This window comes from Anomaloglossus baeobatrachus, unplaced genomic scaffold (assembly GCF_048569485.1).
Source record: "Anomaloglossus baeobatrachus isolate aAnoBae1 unplaced genomic scaffold, aAnoBae1.hap1 Scaffold_451, whole genome shotgun sequence".
Classification (NCBI taxonomy): Eukaryota; Metazoa; Chordata; class Amphibia; order Anura; family Aromobatidae; genus Anomaloglossus; species Anomaloglossus baeobatrachus.
Genome location: NW_027443848.1, coordinates 17890 through 34082, shown reverse-complemented (window position 1 = coordinate 34082; position 16193 = coordinate 17890). Strand labels below are relative to the sequence as shown.

Here is a 16193-nt window from a genome sequence, read left to right as displayed (position 1 = left end):
GAATAAAGCAAGTAAAAAGTGTGTTAGATAAAAATTCATTTCAATTCGCTAATCGGGCTAATATGAATCAGGTGAATCGAGTTCTGCTTTTGGAAACTGGGTTAAGAAGGGGTGCACCGTTCCTGGAGGTACTGCAATACCAGGTCAATGCGTGGAGTGGACAGAGCAAGCTCTTTTTCCATCTCCCTGTTCTAAAAATCCATTTAATATATGGTCCCCAGATAGGGGACGTATCAGATATTAAACTGATAAGAACAGATACTACACTTGATCTTAGCCAAAAGGCCGAGAAGCGATAACCAGAATTGGTTTGGGCCTCGAGTGGCACCCTGGCCTATGCCGGACACATCTTAGGGAGAGAGAGCGAGAGGGAGACAAACCCACGCCTACACAAGACATTTTGTCACCCAAGCCAACCCTTGAAAAGGCTGCTTTGCAGAGCAAAAACAAGAAGAATGGTGCGTTTTGCAGCCGCCGCCCACTGCAATGAATCTGAATAACTCCTCCTTTAGGGCGCAAGCAACTCCCCTCCCCCTTGCAGTCTTTCCAATTCACGATACAAAAAGACGGACAGGACAGGTTGCCTGACTTTCCGTCACTGCCACCCTTTGCCATCCTTACCCGTAGAAAGCCCTTTCATCATCCCCAAACCCTAATCTTTTCCCTTTCCTTCCCAGCCCCCAAACCCTGCCCTCTGTACCTTTCTCACCACCCGCTTCCCTTCTGTCATCCCCCTACCACCCGGGAAAAAAAGAGATTGCCCCCTCCTTCCACTAGCCCACCCTCCCACCCAAAGAACAACTTCTTCTGCGCAGCTTGTTTTCTAGGCAGCAGCGCTATTGTGATGTCATCGGGGGGCATTGTGACAAGCCGCCAGTGTTCCGTCTCTTCATGTTGTGCACTGTTCAAACCGAAAATACATCAACAGGCAGGCTACAGAAAAGCTTACTAACAAAGGTTAGAGAGGGGCTTTCTCAGAGGGCTTTTTACAGTTTGTCTATTCCCAATTAGCCGGTTTAGTATACTTAATGAAAGTACTAATTCTTTCATAGGCCGCCCATTCTTAGTATTTGACGTTCAGGTAACAACAGGTAACTTTATTTGGAGTGGAAGCAGAGAGATAACACCAGATGCCAATTGTAGATCCTCTCACACCTGTGGTCACTGCAGCATCTGACTCCACTTTGTCCAAAAGGGATCTATTCCATTCAATTACACATGATCTAGATTAGACTGACAACAAGATACTGCACGGGACATAGCAGAGTTGGTGAAGTTGAGTGGTGATGAGTTTGCTATTTGGATGAATAAAGCAAGTAAAAAGTGTGTTAGATAAAAATTCATTTCAATTCGCTAATCGGGCTAATATGAATCAGGTGAATCGAGTTCTGCTTTTGGAAACTGGGTTAAGAAGGGGTGCACCGTTCCTGGAGGTACTGCAATACCAGGTCAATGCGTGGAGTGGACAGAGCAAGCTCTTTTTCCATCTCCCTGTTCTAAAAATCCATTTAATATATGGTCCCCAGATAGGGGACGTATCAGATATTAAACTGATAAGAACAGATACTACACTTGATCTTAGCCAAAAGGCCGAGAAGCGATAACCAGAATTGGTTTGGGCCTCGAGTGGCACCCTGGCCTATGCCGGACACATCTTAGGGAGAGAGAGCGAGAGGGAGACAAACCCACGCCTACACAAGACATTTTGTCACCCAAGCCAACCCTTGAAAAGGCTGCTTTGCAGAGCAAAAACAAGAAGAATGGTGCGTTTTGCAGCCGCCGCCCACTGCAATGAATCTGAATAACTCCTCCTTTAGGGCGCAAGCAACTCCCCTCCCCCTTGCAGTCTTTCCAATTCACGATACAAAAAGACGGACAGGACAGGTTGCCTGACTTTCCGTCACTGCCACCCTTTGCCATCCTTACCCGTAGAAAGCCCTTTCATCATCCCCAAACCCTAATCTTTTCCCTTTCCTTCCCAGCCCCCAAACCCTGCCCTCTGTACCTTTCTCACCACCCGCTTCCCTTCTCCTGTCATCCCCCTACCACCCGGGAAAAAAAGAGATTGCCCCCTCCTTCCACTAGCCCACCCTCCCACCCAAAGAACAACTTCTTCTGCGCAGCTTGTTTTCTAGGCAGCAGCGCTATTGTGATGTCATCGGGGGGCATTGTGACAAGCCGCCAGTGTTCCGTCTCTTCATGTTGTGCACTGTTCAAACCGAAAATACATCAACAGGCAGGCTACAGAAAAGCTTACTAACAAAGGTTAGAGAGGGGCTTTCTCAGAGGGCTTTTTACAGTTTGTCTATTCCCAATTAGCCGGTTTAGTATACTTAATGAAAGTACTAATTCTTTCATAGGCCGCCCATTCTTAGTATTTGACGTTCAGGTAACAACAGGTAACTTTATTTGGAGTGGAAGCAGAGAGATAACACCAGATGCCAATTGTAGATCCTCTCACACCTGTGGTCACTGCAGCATCTGACTCCACTTTGTCCAAAAGGGATCTATTCCATTCAATTACACATGATCTAGATTAGACTGACAACAAGATACTGCACGGGACATAGCAGAGTTGGTGAAGTTGAGTGGTGATGAGTTTGCTATTTGGATGAATAAAGCAAGTAAAAAGTGTGTTAGATAAAAATTCATTTCAATTCGCTAATCGGGCTAATATGAATCAGGTGAATCGAGTTCTGCTTTTGGAAACTGGGTTAAGAAGGGGTGCACCGTTCCTGGAGGTACTGCAATACCAGGTCAATGCGTGGAGTGGACAGAGCAAGCTCTTTTTCCATCTCCCTGTTCTAAAAATCCATTTAATATATGGTCCCCAGATAGGGGACGTATCAGATATTAAACTGATAAGAACAGATACTACACTTGATCTTAGCCAAAAGGCCGAGAAGCGATAACCAGAATTGGTTTGGGCCTCGAGTGGCACCCTGGCCTATGCCGGACACATCTTAGGGAGAGAGAGCGAGAGGGAGACAAACCCACGCCTACACAAGACATTTTGTCACCCAAGCCAACCCTTGAAAAGGCTGCTTTGCAGAGCAAAAACAAGAAGAATGGTGCGTTTTGCAGCCGCCGCCCACTGCAATGAATCTGAATAACTCCTCCTTTAGGGCGCAAGCAACTCCCCTCCCCCTTGCAGTCTTTCCAATTCACGATACAAAAAGACGGAAAGGACAGGTTGCCTGACTTTCCGTCACTGCCACCCTTTGCCATCCTTACCCGTAGAAAGCCCTTTCATCATCCCCAAACCCTAATCTTTTCCCTTTCCTTCCCAGCCCCCAAACCCTGCCCTCTGTACCTTTCTCACCACCCGCTTCCCTTCTCCTGTCATCCCCCTACCACCCGGGAAAAAAAGAGATTGCCCCCTCCTTCCACTAGCCCACCCTCCCACCCAAAGAACAACTTCTTCTGCGCAGCTTGTTTTCTAGGCAGCAGCGCTATTGTGATGTCATCGGGGGGCATTGTGACAAGCCGCCAGTGTTCCGTCTCTTCATGTTGTGCACTGTTCAAACCGAAAATACATCAACAGGCAGGCTACAGAAAAGCTTACTAACAAAGGTTAGAGAGGGGCTTTCTCAGAGGGCTTTTTACAGTTTGTCTATTCCCAATTAGCCGGTTTAGTATACTTAATGAAAGTACTAATTCTTTCATAGGCCGCCCATTCTTAGTATTTGACGTTCAGGTAACAACAGGTAACTTTATTTGGAGTGGAAGCAGAGAGATAACACCAGATGCCAATTGTAGATCCTCTCACACCTGTGGTCACTGCAGCATCTGACTCCACTTTGTCCAAAAGGGATCTATTCCATTCAATTACACATGATCTAGATTAGACTGACAACAAGATACTGCACGGGACATAGCAGAGTTGGTGAAGTTGAGTGGTGATGAGTTTGCTATTTGGATGAATAAAGCAAGTAAAAAGTGTGTTAGATAAAAATTCATTTCAATTCGCTAATCGGGCTAATATGAATCAGGTGAATCGAGTTCTGCTTTTGGAAACTGGGTTAAGAAGGGGTGCACCGTTCCTGGAGGTACTGCAATACCAGGTCAATGCGTGGAGTGGACAGAGCAAGCTCTTTTTCCATCTCCCTGTTCTAAAAATCCATTTAATATATGGTCCCCAGATAGGGGACGTATCAGATATTAAACTGATAAGAACAGATACTACACTTGATCTTAGCCAAAAGGCCGAGAAGCGATAACCAGAATTGGTTTGGGCCTCGAGTGGCACCCTGGCCTATGCCGGACACATCTTAGGGAGAGAGAGCGAGAGGGAGACAAACCCACGCCTACACAAGACATTTTGTCACCCAAGCCAACCCTTGAAAAGGCTGCTTTGCAGAGCAAAAACAAGAAGAATGGTGCGTTTTGCAGCCGCCGCCCACTGCAATGAATCTGAATAACTCCTCCTTTAGGGCGCAAGCAACTCCCCTCCCCCTTGCAGTCTTTCCAATTCACGATACAAAAAGACGGACAGGACAGGTTGCCTGACTTTCCGTCACTGCCACCCTTTGCCATCCTTACCCGTAGAAAGCCCTTTCATCATCCCCAAACCCTAATCTTTTCCCTTTCCTTCCCAGCCCCCAAACCCTGCCCTCTGTACCTTTCTCACCACCCGCTTCCCTTCTCCTGTCATCCCCCTACCACCCGGGAAAAAAAGAGATTGCCCCCTCCTTCCACTAGCCCACCCTCCCACCCAAAGAACAACTTCTTCTGCGCAGCTTGTTTTCTAGGCAGCAGCGCTATTGTGATGTCATCGGGGGGCATTGTGACAAGCCGCCAGTGTTCCGTCTCTTCATGTTGTGCACTGTTCAAACCGAAAATACATCAACAGGCAGGCTACAGAAAAGCTTACTAACAAAGGTTAGAGAGGGGCTTTCTCAGAGGGCTTTTTACAGTTTGTCTATTCCCAATTAGCCGGTTTAGTATACTTAATGAAAGTACTAATTCTTTCATAGGCCGCCCATTCTTAGTATTTGACGTTCAGGTAACAACAGGTAACTTTATTTGGAGTGGAAGCAGAGAGATAACACCAGATGCCAATTGTAGATCCTCTCACACCTGTGGTCACTGCAGCATCTGACTCCACTTTGTCCAAAAGGGATCTATTCCATTCAATTACACATGATCTAGATTAGACTGACAACAAGATACTGCACGGGACATAGCAGAGTTGGTGAAGTTGAGTGGTGATGAGTTTGCTATTTGGATGAATAAAGCAAGTAAAAAGTGTGTTAGATAAAAATTCATTTCAATTCGCTAATCGGGCTAATATGAATCAGGTGAATCGAGTTCTGCTTTTGGAAACTGGGTTAAGAAGGGGTGCACCGTTCCTGGAGGTACTGCAATACCAGGTCAATGCGTGGAGTGGACAGAGCAAGCTCTTTTTCCATCTCCCTGTTCTAAAAATCCATTTAATATATGGTCCCCAGATAGGGGACGTATCAGATATTAAACTGATAAGAACAGATACTACACTTGATCTTAGCCAAAAGGCCGAGAAGCGATAACCAGAATTGGTTTGGGCCTCGAGTGGCACCCTGGCCTATGCCGGACACATCTTAGGGAGAGAGAGCGAGAGGGAGACAAACCCACGCCTACACAAGACATTTTGTCACCCAAGCCAACCCTTGAAAAGGCTGCTTTGCAGAGCAAAAACAAGAAGAATGGTGCGTTTTGCAGCCGCCGCCCACTGCAATGAATCTGAATAACTCCTCCTTTAGGGCGCAAGCAACTCCCCTCCCCCTTGCAGTCTTTCCAATTCACGATACAAAAAGACGGACAGGACAGGTTGCCTGACTTTCCGTCACTGCCACCCTTTGCCATCCTTACCCGTAGAAAGCCCTTTCATCATCCCCAAACCCTAATCTTTTCCCTTTCCTTCCCAGCCCCCAAACCCTGCCCTCTGTACCTTTCTCACCACCCGCTTCCCTTCTCCTGTCATCCCCCTACCACCCGGGAAAAAAAGAGATTGCCCCCTCCTTCCACTAGCCCACCCTCCCACCCAAAGAACAACTTCTTCTGCGCAGCTTGTTTTCTAGGCAGCAGCGCTATTGTGATGTCATCGGGGGGCATTGTGACAAGCCGCCAGTGTTCCGTCTCTTCATGTTGTGCACTGTTCAAACCGAAAATACATCAACAGGCAGGCTACAGAAAAGCTTACTAACAAAGGTTAGAGAGGGGCTTTCTCAGAGGGCTTTTTACAGTTTGTCTATTCCCAATTAGCCGGTTTAGTATACTTAATGAAAGTACTAATTCTTTCATAGGCCGCCCATTCTTAGTATTTGACGTTCAGGTAACAACAGGTAACTTTATTTGGAGTGGAAGCAGAGAGATAACACCAGATGCCAATTGTAGATCCTCTCACACCTGTGGTCACTGCAGCATCTGACTCCACTTTGTCCAAAAGGGATCTATTCCATTCAATTACACATGATCTAGATTAGACTGACAACAAGATACTGCACGGGACATAGCAGAGTTGGTGAAGTTGAGTGGTGATGAGTTTGCTATTTGGATGAATAAAGCAAGTAAAAAGTGTGTTAGATAAAAATTCATTTCAATTCGCTAATCGGGCTAATATGAATCAGGTGAATCGAGTTCTGCTTTTGGAAACTGGGTTAAGAAGGGGTGCACCGTTCCTGGAGGTACTGCAATACCAGGTCAATGCGTGGAGTGGACAGAGCAAGCTCTTTTTCCATCTCCCTGTTCTAAAAATCCATTTAATATATGGTCCCCAGATAGGGGACGTATCAGATATTAAACTGATAAGAACAGATACTACACTTGATCTTAGCCAAAAGGCCGAGAAGCGATAACCAGAATTGGTTTGGGCCTCGAGTGGCACCCTGGCCTATGCCGGACACATCTTAGGGAGAGAGAGCGAGAGGGAGACAAACCCACGCCTACACAAGACATTTTGTCACCCAAGCCAACCCTTGAAAAGGCTGCTTTGCAGAGCAAAAACAAGAAGAATGGTGCGTTTTGCAGCCGCCGCCCACTGCAATGAATCTGAATAACTCCTCCTTTAGGGCGCAAGCAACTCCCCTCCCCCTTGCAGTCTTTCCAATTCACGATACAAAAAGACGGACAGGACAGGTTGCCTGACTTTCCGTCACTGCCACCCTTTGCCATCCTTACCCGTAGAAAGCCCTTTCATCATCCCCAAACCCTAATCTTTTCCCTTTCCTTCCCAGCCCCCAAACCCTGCCCTCTGTACCTTTCTCACCACCCGCTTCCCTTCTCCTGTCATCCCCCTACCACCCGGGAAAAAAAGAGATTGCCCCCTCCTTCCACTAGCCCACCCTCCCACCCAAAGAACAACTTCTTCTGCGCAGCTTGTTTTCTAGGCAGCAGCGCTATTGTGATGTCATCGGGGGGCATTGTGACAAGCCGCCAGTGTTCCGTCTCTTCATGTTGTGCACTGTTCAAACCGAAAATACATCAACAGGCAGGCTACAGAAAAGCTTACTAACAAAGGTTAGAGAGGGGCTTTCTCAGAGGGCTTTTTACAGTTTGTCTATTCCCAATTAGCCGGTTTAGTATACTTAATGAAAGTACTAATTCTTTCATAGGCCGCCCATTCTTAGTATTTGACGTTCAGGTAACAACAGGTAACTTTATTTGGAGTGGAAGCAGAGAGATAACACCAGATGCCAATTGTAGATCCTCTCACACCTGTGGTCACTGCAGCATCTGACTCCACTTTGTCCAAAAGGGATCTATTCCATTCAATTACACATGATCTAGATTAGACTGACAACAAGATACTGCACGGGACATAGCAGAGTTGGTGAAGTTGAGTGGTGATGAGTTTGCTATTTGGATGAATAAAGCAAGTAAAAAGTGTGTTAGATAAAAATTCATTTCAATTCGCTAATCGGGCTAATATGAATCAGGTGAATCGAGTTCTGCTTTTGGAAACTGGGTTAAGAAGGGGTGCACCGTTCCTGGAGGTACTGCAATACCAGGTCAATGCGTGGAGTGGACAGAGCAAGCTCTTTTTCCATCTCCCTGTTCTAAAAATCCATTTAATATATGGTCCCCAGATAGGGGACGTATCAGATATTAAACTGATAAGAACAGATACTACACTTGATCTTAGCCAAAAGGCCGAGAAGCGATAACCAGAATTGGTTTGGGCCTCGAGTGGCACCCTGGCCTATGCCGGACACATCTTAGGGAGAGAGAGCGAGAGGGAGACAAACCCACGCCTACACAAGACATTTTGTCACCCAAGCCAACCCTTGAAAAGGCTGCTTTGCAGAGCAAAAACAAGAAGAATGGTGCGTTTTGCAGCCGCCGCCCACTGCAATGAATCTGAATAACTCCTCCTTTAGGGCGCAAGCAACTCCCCTCCCCCTTGCAGTCTTTCCAATTCACGATACAAAAAGACGGACAGGACAGGTTGCCTGACTTTCCGTCACTGCCACCCTTTGCCATCCTTACCCGTAGAAAGCCCTTTCATCATCCCCAAACCCTAATCTTTTCCCTTTCCTTCCCAGCCCCCAAACCCTGCCCTCTGTACCTTTCTCACCACCCGCTTCCCTTCTCCTGTCATCCCCCTACCACCCGGGAAAAAAAGAGATTGCCCCCCTCCTTCCACTAGCCCACCCTCCCACCCAAAGAACAACTTCTTCTGCGCAGCTTGTTTTCTAGGCAGCAGCGCTATTGTGATGTCATCGGGGGGCATTGTGACAAGCCGCCAGTGTTCCGTCTCTTCATGTTGTGCACTGTTCAAACCGAAAATACATCAACAGGCAGGCTACAGAAAAGCTTACTAACAAAGGTTAGAGAGGGGCTTTCTCAGAGGGCTTTTTACAGTTTGTCTATTCCCAATTAGCCGGTTTAGTATACTTAATGAAAGTACTAATTCTTTCATAGGCCGCCCATTCTTAGTATTTGACGTTCAGGTAACAACAGGTAACTTTATTTGGAGTGGAAGCAGAGAGATAACACCAGATGCCAATTGTAGATCCTCTCACACCTGTGGTCACTGCAGCATCTGACTCCACTTTGTCCAAAAGGGATCTATTCCATTCAATTACACATGATCTAGATTAGACTGACAACAAGATACTGCACGGGACATAGCAGAGTTGGTGAAGTTGAGTGGTGATGAGTTTGCTATTTGGATGAATAAAGCAAGTAAAAAGTGTGTTAGATAAAAATTCATTTCAATTCGCTAATCGGGCTAATATGAATCAGGTGAATCGAGTTCTGCTTTTGGAAACTGGGTTAAGAAGGGGTGCACCGTTCCTGGAGGTACTGCAATACCAGGTCAATGCGTGGAGTGGACAGAGCAAGCTCTTTTTCCATCTCCCTGTTCTAAAAATCCATTTAATATATGGTCCCCAGATAGGGGACGTATCAGATATTAAACTGATAAGAACAGATTGAGATTACATCCGCAATTTTCAGAAAACGGTCATCGGCCACCACACAAAAGCGCAGTGCCGCAGGTGATCGCCTCCCGAGCCCAGGAACCACCAGCCATAAGGGGACGTAAGCACCAAAAGGCGCAACAATCCCCGAGGCCGGCGGTTGTGCAAGCCCGGGCCCCTCCCAGCCAAGACCAAGGCAAACCCAGTGAAGGGACTACACTTGATCTTAGCCAAAAGGCCGAGAAGCGATAACCAGAATTGGTTTGGGCCTCGAGTGGCACCCTGGCCTATGCCGGACACATCTTAGGGAGAGAGAGCGAGAGGGAGACAAACCCACGCCTACACAAGACATTTTGTCACCCAAGCCAACCCTTGAAAAGGCTGCTTTGCAGAGCAAAAACAAGAAGAATGGTGCGTTTTGCAGCCGCCGCCCACTGCAATGAATCTGAATAACTCCTCCTTTAGGGCGCAAGCAACTCCCCTCCCCCTTGCAGTCTTTCCAATTCACGATACAAAAAGACGGACAGGACAGGTTGCCTGACTTTCCGTCACTGCCACCCTTTGCCATCCTTACCCGTAGAAAGCCCTTTCATCATCCCCAAACCCTAATCTTTTCCCTTTCCTTCCCAGCCCCCAAACCCTGCCCTCTGTACCTTTCTCACCACCCGCTTCCCTTCTCCTGTCATCCCCCTACCACCCGGGAAAAAAAGAGATTGCCCCCTCCTTCCACTAGCCCACCCTCCCACCCAAAGAACAACTTCTTCTGCGCAGCTTGTTTTCTAGGCAGCAGCGCTATTGTGATGTCATCGGGGGGCATTGTGACAAGCCGCCAGTGTTCCGTCTCTTCATGTTGTGCACTGTTCAAACCGAAAATACATCAACAGGCAGGCTACAGAAAAGCTTACTAACAAAGGTTAGAGAGGGGCTTTCTCAGAGGGCTTTTTACAGTTTGTCTATTCCCAATTAGCCGGTTTAGTATACTTAATGAAAGTACTAATTCTTTCATAGGCCGCCCATTCTTAGTATTTGACGTTCAGGTAACAACAGGTAACTTTATTTGGAGTGGAAGCAGAGAGATAACACCAGATGCCAATTGTAGATCCTCTCACACCTGTGGTCACTGCAGCATCTGACTCCACTTTGTCCAAAAGGGATCTATTCCATTCAATTACACATGATCTAGATTAGACTGACAACAAGATACTGCACGGGACATAGCAGAGTTGGTGAAGTTGAGTGGTGATGAGTTTGCTATTTGGATGAATAAAGCAAGTAAAAAGTGTGTTAGATAAAAATTCATTTCAATTCGCTAATCGGGCTAATATGAATCAGGTGAATCGAGTTCTGCTTTTGGAAACTGGGTTAAGAAGGGGTGCACCGTTCCTGGAGGTACTGCAATACCAGGTCAATGCGTGGAGTGGACAGAGCAAGCTCTTTTTCCATCTCCCTGTTCTAAAAATCCATTTAATATATGGTCCCCAGATAGGGGACGTATCAGATATTAAACTGATAAGAACAGATACTACACTTGATCTTAGCCAAAAGGCCGAGAAGCGATAACCAGAATTGGTTTGGGCCTCGAGTGGCACCCTGGCCTATGCCGGACACATCTTAGGGAGAGAGAGCGAGAGGGAGACAAACCCACGCCTACACAAGACATTTTGTCACCCAAGCCAACCCTTGAAAAGGCTGCTTTGCAGAGCAAAAACAAGAAGAATGGTGCGTTTTGCAGCCGCCGCCCACTGCAATGAATCTGAATAACTCCTCCTTTAGGGCGCAAGCAACTCCCCTCCCCCTTGCAGTCTTTCCAATTCACGATACAAAAAGACGGAAAGGACAGGTTGCCTGACTTTCCGTCACTGCCACCCTTTGCCATCCTTACCCGTAGAAAGCCCTTTCATCATCCCCAAACCCTAATCTTTTCCCTTTCCTTCCCAGCCCCCAAACCCTGCCCTCTGTACCTTTCTCACCACCCGCTTCCCTTCTCCTGTCATCCCCCTACCACCCGGGAAAAAAAGAGATTGCCCCCTCCTTCCACTAGCCCACCCTCCCACCCAAAGAACAACTTCTTCTGCGCAGCTTGTTTTCTAGGCAGCAGCGCTATTGTGATGTCATCGGGGGGCATTGTGACAAGCCGCCAGTGTTCCGTCTCTTCATGTTGTGCACTGTTCAAACCGAAAATACATCAACAGGCAGGCTACAGAAAAGCTTACTAACAAAGGTTAGAGAGGGGCTTTCTCAGAGGGCTTTTTACAGTTTGTCTATTCCCAATTAGCCGGTTTAGTATACTTAATGAAAGTACTAATTCTTTCATAGGCCGCCCATTCTTAGTATTTGACGTTCAGGTAACAACAGGTAACTTTATTTGGAGTGGAAGCAGAGAGATAACACCAGATGCCAATTGTAGATCCTCTCACACCTGTGGTCACTGCAGCATCTGACTCCACTTTGTCCAAAAGGGATCTATTCCATTCAATTACACATGATCTAGATTAGACTGACAACAAGATACTGCACGGGACATAGCAGAGTTGGTGAAGTTGAGTGGTGATGAGTTTGCTATTTGGATGAATAAAGCAAGTAAAAAGTGTGTTAGATAAAAATTCATTTCAATTCGCTAATCGGGCTAATATGAATCAGGTGAATCGAGTTCTGCTTTTGGAAACTGGGTTAAGAAGGGGTGCACCGTTCCTGGAGGTACTGCAATACCAGGTCAATGCGTGGAGTGGACAGAGCAAGCTCTTTTTCCATCTCCCTGTTCTAAAAATCCATTTAATATATGGTCCCCAGATAGGGGACGTATCAGATATTAAACTGATAAGAACAGATACTACACTTGATCTTAGCCAAAAGGCCGAGAAGCGATAACCAGAATTGGTTTGGGCCTCGAGTGGCACCCTGGCCTATGCCGGACACATCTTAGGGAGAGAGAGCGAGAGGGAGACAAACCCACGCCTACACAAGACATTTTGTCACCCAAGCCAACCCTTGAAAAGGCTGCTTTGCAGAGCAAAAACAAGAAGAATGGTGCGTTTTGCAGCCGCCGCCCACTGCAATGAATCTGAATAACTCCTCCTTTAGGGCGCAAGCAACTCCCCTCCCCCTTGCAGTCTTTCCAATTCACGATACAAAAAGACGGACAGGACAGGTTGCCTGACTTTCCGTCACTGCCACCCTTTGCCATCCTTACCCGTAGAAAGCCCTTTCATCATCCCCAAACCCTAATCTTTTCCCTTTCCTTCCCAGCCCCCAAACCCTGCCCTCTGTACCTTTCTCACCACCCGCTTCCCTTCTCCTGTCATCCCCCTACCACCCGGGAAAAAAAGAGATTGCCCCCCTCCTTCCACTAGCCCACCCTCCCACCCAAAGAACAACTTCTTCTGCGCAGCTTGTTTTCTAGGCAGCAGCGCTATTGTGATGTCATCGGGGGGCATTGTGACAAGCCGCCAGTGTTCCGTCTCTTCATGTTGTGCACTGTTCAAACCGAAAATACATCAACAGGCAGGCTACAGAAAAGCTTACTAACAAAGGTTAGAGAGGGGCTTTCTCAGAGGGCTTTTTACAGTTTGTCTATTCCCAATTAGCCGGTTTAGTATACTTAATGAAAGTACTAATTCTTTCATAGGCCGCCCATTCTTAGTATTTGACGTTCAGGTAACAACAGGTAACTTTATTTGGAGTGGAAGCAGAGAGATAACACCAGATGCCAATTGTAGATCCTCTCACACCTGTGGTCACTGCAGCATCTGACTCCACTTTGTCCAAAAGGGATCTATTCCATTCAATTACACATGATCTAGATTAGACTGACAACAAGATACTGCACGGGACATAGCAGAGTTGGTGAAGTTGAGTGGTGATGAGTTTGCTATTTGGATGAATAAAGCAAGTAAAAAGTGTGTTAGATAAAAATTCATTTCAATTCGCTAATCGGGCTAATATGAATCAGGTGAATCGAGTTCTGCTTTTGGAAACTGGGTTAAGAAGGGGTGCACCGTTCCTGGAGGTACTGCAATACCAGGTCAATGCGTGGAGTGGACAGAGCAAGCTCTTTTTCCATCTCCCTGTTCTAAAAATCCATTTAATATATGGTCCCCAGATAGGGGACGTATCAGATATTAAACTGATAAGAACAGATACTACACTTGATCTTAGCCAAAAGGCCGAGAAGCGATAACCAGAATTGGTTTGGGCCTCGAGTGGCACCCTGGCCTATGCCGGACACATCTTAGGGAGAGAGAGCGAGAGGGAGACAAACCCACGCCTACACAAGACATTTTGTCACCCAAGCCAACCCTTGAAAAGGCTGCTTTGCAGAGCAAAAACAAGAAGAATGGTGCGTTTTGCAGCCGCCGCCCACTGCAATGAATCTGAATAACTCCTCCTTTAGGGCGCAAGCAACTCCCCTCCCCCTTGCAGTCTTTCCAATTCACGATACAAAAAGACGGACAGGACAGGTTGCCTGACTTTCCGTCACTGCCACCCTTTGCCATCCTTACCCGTAGAAAGCCCTTTCATCATCCCCAAACCCTAATCTTTTCCCTTTCCTTCCCAGCCCCCAAACCCTGCCCTCTGTACCTTTCTCACCACCCGCTTCCCTTCTCCTGTCATCCCCCTACCACCCGGGAAAAAAAGAGATTGCCCCCTCCTTCCACTAGCCCACCCTCCCACCCAAAGAACAACTTCTTCTGCGCAGCTTGTTTTCTAGGCAGCAGCGCTATTGTGATGTCATCGGGGGGCATTGTGACAAGCCGCCAGTGTTCCGTCTCTTCATGTTGTGCACTGTTCAAACCGAAAATACATCAACAGGCAGGCTACAGAAAAGCTTACTAACAAAGGTTAGAGAGGGGCTTTCTCAGAGGGCTTTTTACAGTTTGTCTATTCCCAATTAGCCGGTTTAGTATACTTAATGAAAGTACTAATTCTTTCATAGGCCGCCCATTCTTAGTATTTGACGTTCAGGTAACAACAGGTAACTTTATTTGGAGTGGAAGCAGAGAGATAACACCAGATGCCAATTGTAGATCCTCTCACACCTGTGGTCACTGCAGCATCTGACTCCACTTTGTCCAAAAGGGATCTATTCCATTCAATTACACATGATCTAGATTAGACTGACAACAAGATACTGCACGGGACATAGCAGAGTTGGTGAAGTTGAGTGGTGATGAGTTTGCTATTTGGATGAATAAAGCAAGTAAAAAGTGTGTTAGATAAAAATTCATTTCAATTCGCTAATCGGGCTAATATGAATCAGGTGAATCGAGTTCTGCTTTTGGAAACTGGGTTAAGAAGGGGTGCACCGTTCCTGGAGGTACTGCAATACCAGGTCAATGCGTGGAGTGGACAGAGCAAGCTCTTTTTCCATCTCCCTGTTCTAAAAATCCATTTAATATATGGTCCCCAGATAGGGGACGTATCAGATATTAAACTGATAAGAACAGATTTTGATTTAATGAAGCTTTCCAAAGCACCACAAAAAATGCATGACCGAAGTCACACCAAAAACAGTGCAAAGGCTAGGATTCGTGTGGACCCCACCGTGAGGAGAGGGTCCCCAAAAATCAACCCCGTCCCTCCGAGCCAGAAGGCCACAGCAAGGGTCAGGGATCTTCGGTGCTCCCCCAAGCCGAAGCCTGGTTGAGCCTTGTCGTTGCTCCCAGCGTCCACCCAGGCATCTTACCCAAGTGGAGTAGAGAGCTACTAGTTGTTGGTTTCGCAGCCGAAACTGCCCGGACCGTCAACCGGTGTTGGTTTCTCAGCCCAAGGCTAACCGGACCTCCAACCGGGTGTTGGTTTCTCAGCCGAAGCTGACCCAGACCTCCAACCGGGTGTTGGTTTCTCAGCCGAAGCTGACCCAGACCTCCAACCGGGTGTTAGTTTCTCAGCCCAAAGCTGACCAGACCTCCGACCGGGATTATAAAAATTTCCCTTCCTAGCCAGAAGGCCGGGATAGGGTAATATGCTCAAAAAGTATGAAAAGGCAAGGTACGGTGTGCTACAGAGCCCAAGGCTTGCCGGGGTCCCAAACCAGCAAGCTCAGACTCACTCCAGGGTCGTCAGTCCTGGGGCACGTTGTACCATAGCCCCCCACCCTTACTCAGTCTAATAGCCTCGATCCTGGTAGGGCCATGTTTTCCTCTAGATGAATATACTATCCACCCAGAGTACTAGCAAGCGCAACCTTCCAGTGTGCATTGTATCATTGTACTAAGGTGGCCTGGAGCTTAAACCACCTCTTCGAACAACACTACACTTGATCTTAGCCAAAAGGCCGAGAAGCGATAACCAGAATTGGTTTGGGCCTCGAGTGGCACCCTGGCCTATGCCGGACACATCTTAGGGAGAGAGAGCGAGAGGGAGACAAACCCACGCCTACACAAGACATTTTGTCACCCAAGCCAACCCTTGAAAAGGCTGCTTTGCAGAGCAAAAACAAGAAGAATGGTGCGTTTTGCAGCCGCCGCCCACTGCAATGAATCTGAATAACTCCTCCTTTAGGGCGCAAGCAACTCCCCTCCCCCTTGCAGTCTTTCCAATTCACGATACAAAAAGACGGACAGGACAGGTTGCCTGACTTTCCGTCACTGCCACCCTTTGCCATCCTTACCCGTAGAAAGCCCTTTCATCATCCCCAAACCCTAATCTTTTCCCTTTCCTTCCCAGCCCCCAAACCCTGCCCTCTGTACCTTTCTCACCACCCGCTTCCCTTCTCCTGTCATCCCCCTACCACCCGGGAAAAAAAGAGATTGCCCCCTCCTTCCACTAGCCCACCCTCCCACCCAAAGAACA

General features: G+C 47.3%; 11 non-coding genes and 1 pseudogene across 11 annotated transcripts; all 12 read right to left on the bottom strand.

The window, feature by feature from the left end:
* Window positions 1-106: 106 nt before the first annotated feature.
* On the bottom strand, window positions 107-297 carry LOC142280434 (U2 spliceosomal RNA). Its single transcript, XR_012742712.1, has one exon. It is a non-coding gene; the product is annotated as a U2 spliceosomal RNA (small nuclear RNA).
* Window positions 298-1411: 1114 nt separating this feature from the next.
* Window positions 1412-1602, bottom strand: LOC142280433 (U2 spliceosomal RNA). Its single transcript, XR_012742711.1, has one exon. It is a non-coding gene; the product is annotated as a U2 spliceosomal RNA (small nuclear RNA).
* Window positions 1603-2719: 1117 nt separating this feature from the next.
* LOC142280432 (U2 spliceosomal RNA) lies at window positions 2720-2910 on the bottom strand. The gene has a single exon (XR_012742710.1). It is a non-coding gene; the product is annotated as a U2 spliceosomal RNA (small nuclear RNA).
* A 1117-nt stretch (window positions 2911-4027) lies between these two features.
* On the bottom strand, window positions 4028-4218 carry LOC142280431 (U2 spliceosomal RNA). The gene has a single exon (XR_012742709.1). It is a non-coding gene; the product is annotated as a U2 spliceosomal RNA (small nuclear RNA).
* Window positions 4219-5335: 1117 nt separating this feature from the next.
* On the bottom strand, window positions 5336-5526 carry LOC142280430 (U2 spliceosomal RNA). Its single transcript, XR_012742708.1, has one exon. It is a non-coding gene; the product is annotated as a U2 spliceosomal RNA (small nuclear RNA).
* A 1117-nt stretch (window positions 5527-6643) lies between these two features.
* Window positions 6644-6834, bottom strand: LOC142280424 (U2 spliceosomal RNA). The gene has a single exon (XR_012742707.1). It is a non-coding gene; the product is annotated as a U2 spliceosomal RNA (small nuclear RNA).
* A 1117-nt stretch (window positions 6835-7951) lies between these two features.
* LOC142280413 (U2 spliceosomal RNA) lies at window positions 7952-8142 on the bottom strand. Its single transcript, XR_012742699.1, has one exon. It is a non-coding gene; the product is annotated as a U2 spliceosomal RNA (small nuclear RNA).
* Window positions 8143-9260: 1118 nt separating this feature from the next.
* On the bottom strand, window positions 9261-9432 carry LOC142280421 (U2 spliceosomal RNA; annotated as a pseudogene).
* Window positions 9433-10768: 1336 nt separating this feature from the next.
* Window positions 10769-10959, bottom strand: LOC142280400 (U2 spliceosomal RNA). Its single transcript, XR_012742688.1, has one exon. It is a non-coding gene; the product is annotated as a U2 spliceosomal RNA (small nuclear RNA).
* Window positions 10960-12076: 1117 nt separating this feature from the next.
* On the bottom strand, window positions 12077-12267 carry LOC142280389 (U2 spliceosomal RNA). The gene has a single exon (XR_012742677.1). It is a non-coding gene; the product is annotated as a U2 spliceosomal RNA (small nuclear RNA).
* Window positions 12268-13385: 1118 nt separating this feature from the next.
* On the bottom strand, window positions 13386-13576 carry LOC142280378 (U2 spliceosomal RNA). Its single transcript, XR_012742666.1, has one exon. It is a non-coding gene; the product is annotated as a U2 spliceosomal RNA (small nuclear RNA).
* Window positions 13577-14693: 1117 nt separating this feature from the next.
* On the bottom strand, window positions 14694-14889 carry LOC142280411 (U2 spliceosomal RNA). The gene has a single exon (XR_012742697.1). It is a non-coding gene; the product is annotated as a U2 spliceosomal RNA (small nuclear RNA).
* Window positions 14890-16193: the final 1304 nt, after the last annotated feature.